The sequence below is a fragment of the Aulonocara sp. 'chitande type north' Nkhata Bay genome, linkage group LG14 (assembly GCF_057382095.1).
Source record: "Aulonocara sp. 'chitande type north' Nkhata Bay isolate Kocher_YH1m ecotype deep benthic linkage group LG14, A_spYH_male_GT1.1, whole genome shotgun sequence".
NCBI classification, from domain to species: Eukaryota; Metazoa; Chordata; class Actinopteri; order Cichliformes; family Cichlidae; genus Aulonocara; species Aulonocara sp. 'chitande type north' Nkhata Bay.
This window is the reverse complement of record NC_141357.1, coordinates 64546-69750: the sequence shown is the minus strand read 5'-3', so window position 1 is coordinate 69750 and position 5205 is coordinate 64546. Positions and strand designations below refer to the sequence as shown.

The 5205-nt window shown below is 43.7% G+C and overlaps 1 long non-coding RNA gene across 1 annotated transcript; it reads right to left on the bottom strand.

Annotated features, from left to right (window-relative positions):
• Positions 1–1049: 1049 nt before the first annotated feature.
• Positions 1050–4836, bottom strand: LOC147313796 (uncharacterized). Its single transcript, XR_015124758.1, has 3 exons — positions 4800–4836; positions 2334–2436; positions 1050–1128 (listed from the first exon to the last, which is right to left on the bottom strand). It is a non-coding gene; the product is annotated as an uncharacterized LOC147313796 (long non-coding RNA).
• Between the last annotated feature and the right edge of the window lie 369 nt (positions 4837–5205).

The following is a 5205-nucleotide window of genomic DNA, read 5'->3' as shown; positions in this document are numbered from 1 at the left end:
GTGTAGATTAAAAAAAATCCCAGTTATATGTAAAGAAAAAAAAAAGCCAAGAAGCAGGGAGTCGAGAGATATTCTGCAGCTGAAGGTAAGAAATTTAATTTTATCCCTGAGGGGCTTGAATGTAGACTTATTATTAGGCTGTGACAGCGTGAAAGAATATGCCATTCTTATTGAGAAACAGCTGGTGTTATTAGAGAGAACAGATTGTGTACTTCAGCTACTTTCCTTAATGAGTCCCACCTACATTAAAGATTGTGAGACTCCGGGGTAAAGAATTTTATTAAGAGTGTTGATCTAGTTTATATCACATTTCAACGGATGGTGTAAAATTGAACTGATATGCTTGAAGGATCAAACACCGGTCATTCCCGAACAAGAACTAAGTGCCTTTTAGCCCCTGACAGATGCAAATCCTGAATGTAATTCATACTCAATTTGCAATTCATAAGACAGAGTCACACTAAGGAAAATAAAAGGCTTCCACTCAGTGTTTTCACTCTGTTAATTTACAATTTCACAAAGTGAACAAAACAGCAAATTGAAATGACGTGCGAAAAGTGTTCACGTGACAGACGTAATGTCACTGAAAGTGGCTAACAGCCCCGTTACTCCCCACACTTCTAGAATCGCTGGCTGTTGTGCAATTCTTGCTATACTATGTTTCACTATTTTGAAACATGAAAACAACAAAAAGAAGTGATAAACGATTATCAAAGACCCTGCTCGTTAAAGTGAGCTTTCAAAAGCAGAAAGCAGAATAGAGTTGCACAGTTCGCATCTACTCAAAGTTATTGTAAAAGACCTTATGAGCAAAACCTTTCAGTTAAATAGCAACAAGAAGCTACCACAAGCCTGCTGTAAAATATCTGGTTTTAAAGACATGCTCAGTGGAAGCAGACTGAAGTTCCTGCCTTAAATTTCAAACCGTTTCCTTCCCATCGCTGAACATAACAAAGACTGAACACTAGAGCCGACGTGGTCAGACTTTGTTGCCAACACGGTGCGTATGCTACTCACCATGGTGCAGCCGCCCTCCGTGCCATCATCCAGCAGGCCCAGTCTGCACAGAGCCTTTTCATTCCTCAGCCAGTACTCCGATGAGTCCAGCACACTGTTACTGCACAGAACCTGAAGCACACAGATGAACTCTGCTCAGATGCACCAACGCACACAGTGAATGACACACACACACACACACACTTTCTGAGTCACCCATCCACTTTCATCTACCAGTCTGTGTTTTCCCTTCAGGAGGATGGGATCAATTGACCTTTCTCTAGGACATTTATTTCAGTTTAAGTGTCCGCAGCTAGGGATCAGAAATCTGTCAGCTAAGCAGTCACAGTTATTGTGTCCTCCCTGAGGCGATATTTTAATGAAACCCTAGGATGAAACGTAAAATCACGCAGCTGGTTATTTATAATGTTCTTCCCCCTAATAATCTGGTGTGTTGTAACTGCTGGCCAAGCTGTTTTAATAACCTCTTAGTGACAAAAATCAGTGATCCTCTTATGACAGTAATTGGTATTGACCTCATTAAATGTATTTGTGATCTTTTATTTGTAAAAGAAGATTGTTTTGTACTAAAGTGCAGCAGATAAAAGGTTAAAATCACATTTTATACATTAATAGCAATCTTGTGCAATTATTTTGACACGTGACTGCGTTGTTCATTCTCACTATGTATTTTTAGTGACAAACCATGTCCCCCCCATGCTTGCACCCTCTGGAACGGGCCATCTGTGCAGGCCTTCAGCCAGGTAAAAGTGACGCAGGCTCAGCTGATCTCGCCGAGAGCGATAATATCAAAGGCTGCTGCCACAGGTCAGCGGAGCCAGAGGCCCAATTATAAGAAAGATATCACCTTCTGTCTGTACAGGACACTTTGGTGGAAGTCAGTTAAGAACATGAGCAGTAGGCTAATTAGACTCCACCAGCGCACATACATAATGTACAGTCAGGCACACACACACACAAAAGATCTACGGTACAAACACTTTGAAAAGAAATTCAATCTAAGCCACCACCTCAGCCCACTGATCTGTATTATTTCCCGTCCTGTCTCTATGGCACTGGGATGTGATAAATCTACTGGGCTGACCCGGGGGGGGGGGCAGGCTGTTCCTCTTATTACACAACCCCTGAGTGTCACTAGCACCCAGGAGGAGGAAATGAAAATTTCTGGCACTGCTAGAAACAAACATATAGACTGATGGAAAGGCAAATATGACAGACAGGTGCACAGAAACATGAGCTGAGAAACAGGCAAACTCCCCCATCCCGTTATACCCAAGATGCTATGATCAAGACAGGTTTTGAACACCCAGTCTTACCTTCTTACAGGCGCTGATGGACGATGGCACTGCGCTCTCTGTGCTGCCTCCCTCCACCTCGATAGACTCTGAGCCTTCAAACATGGCAGACGACTGGAAGTTACTGTAAGGCAAAAGGGCACAGAGTTGACTTTGTCAGAGCGAGTTCTCGTCAAAGACTTTCCTTTTTTAAAAAAAATCTGGAATCGGTAAAGAGCGGTTATCTGGTCTGACTGGAGCGGCCCATTGACTGTCACATTTGCTTAAACTGTAAAGCTGGGACACTCATCAGTTGAATTAAGCAAACAGTTATTGTCAGACGGGAGATGCATTTCAATATTCTGCACTGAATACTTCATTCACTTCAGCTCGACCTTTCATAACCCAACGAGACAGGATCAAAGTCACTACCTATGCCTGAGCCCTGATCCTACAGTCAAGAAAATGTAACAGTTTATATCTAACCAAAGTGACATTTCTCATGAATAACTGAAGTTGATTTATTATTTATTTATTGTCTGTGGATGTCAAGACCCTTTTATCGCATCATTTGTTAAAAAAAGAGAAAAAAAAGTGGTCTTCTCCCCCAGAATGAGATGTACAAATACATTCTGCTTAAATGCAAAGCCAAACCTTTGTTGCTTTTAGCAGGAGGCTTTCATGGTATTCACGAGACTCTAAAGTGGTTTCCATTATCTGAAATAAACTGATATCAAACAAGCATGCAGCAATGGCAGTGCACCGTCCAAACATCAGAGCTTCTGTGCCAGATCCAAAAATTTGACTTGGAAAGCAGCAGCAGGAAAGGATCACAACATGTGACCTTTATTTGGAGCGCAGGACAAAACTATTCGACAAACTCTAGTGATGGGCGTGCCTGTCAGAGTGCACAACGAGATGAAACACAACACAGCAAACTCCAAAATCTCAGAAAGGCGTCATTATCCTCTGTGCATGCTTTCACTGAGATAAGCCAAATCGAAGCTTATCCGGAATGGCATTAATGAGGATCAATTTGGAAAATGAAGAGGCTGGGGATGCATATTTAAATAGGAACAGCTGTTTTTTCTATAATCCACATATTTCAAAGCAAATTAAAAGCATTCTGTTTCGGAAGTCCCCCCCTCTTCCCGGGGGAATCGCACAACTGTATCTATTTGCAGTTAATGAACATGTCTGATGTAAATAAACTGTGTCACCAGAAAAATGAGTTTACTGTGAATGTCCTGAACCACTGGGAAAAAATAAAATAAGATAAAATAATGTACTGGAGATAAGTGGATATGATGTGCTTTAAATAGGCTGCTGTGTCTGCAAGGCGCACATCAAAACACCCATTCAACACACACACACACACACACACACACACACACACACACACACACACACACAGATTCTGCGGTGAATTTGTCGGATGCTTGCACAAAACTAGATGGATGCAGGGTGAAAAATGGACGCAGGAAAACGCTTTAAGGGGAAAGAAAAGAGAATAGAAAAACGTCATAAAGAGGTTTGTTGGTAGTTTTCATGCACACGATGAGCGTTTCTCACAGAAAACTGAAGGAGACGAGGGGAAATGATTTGTCACGCGCGACCTGTTTTCTAATCTTTGCGCCTAACGACCTCTCCATCACGACACGGTGATGACTGACAGGTTGGTGCGCTCAAGTGCTCCCGGGCCCGAGGTAACCAACAGGCATCAGCCTGAAGTGAGGACACAATTAACCCCCTGCAATGTCTGCTTTTAGACACGTCACCCTCCCCGGGTCTGCTGCTGTAATTCACTATGAAAGCTTGTACGATTGAGGATTTCATGCTTCAGGGACGAGCGGGACAGTTTACTGGTCCACAAGCCGATAACTTTGGATGTTATCTTTGAGATTTCACGTCTCTCGAAAGGGATCCACAACACAAAATAACCAGCGTGGCAATTTAAGGTCTATAGGCTGCACGAGCCTTCAATTTCAGCTTCGACTACATGAAGCAGAAAACTAAAACTTACCAAGGGGCGAAAAAAAATGTATTTATTGGAAACGTGACTGCTGTCACTGTCAGACATTTCCATCAACTAAGCCAGGCTGGGTAAAACATCTTAGTAAAGGCAGAACACTAGCAAAAGCCAGTAGCCTTCTCTGAAAGCAGCTCTGGTGCCACACTGCATGGATTTAGTGCGTTTTTTCATGACAGTAAACAAGCACTCTGCACAGCACTGAAATCCCCACGTTGTACATTTGGAGCCTATTACACGCCGCACTGGCACATCAGACTTAAACTACCTAAAACACCATATCCGAAAATATCACATCAAAATTCTGTGCGAAACCCCCACAAAAACATTTAAGTTCCACTCGAGTGAAAGAAAAACACCACAAAGTCTGAACAAACATGCTCTCAAATCAGTTGCTGTACAGACAGGATTTCGTTTTGGAATATGCGCTCCTCGATGTGTTATTTTTGTTTAAAGCTTCTGTAATTAAGGTGTCTTACCTCGGCGTCTTCAGAAGGCACTTTGCGCCTGCCATTGTATAAAAAAAACAAAACAGCCAAACTGTCCTCAGCCGACGTGTTTATTTCCTCTGCGGGGGCAGGACGAGAAGAGGTACAGCGGAGCGCCTCGACGCGTAATTGTCCCCTGGACACTCTCTGGTCCAGATGCGCATCCCCGATTGAGGAGTGAAGGAATCCCACACTGTTTCAGCGTGACTGGATGGGGACTGTGATGAGCCGAGTCCCCCCTCCCCCCGTGGAATCAGCAGCAGAATGAGCAGCAGCAGCGCTTCACTGTCCGCTCTGCGCGTCTGTGCCGTGTGGAAGCGCAGAAGCCCCGCGTGGATCAAACGTAACGAGCTGCACGACGCAGGCAAGGGCATTTGACACGGATAGTGCGCGCGCG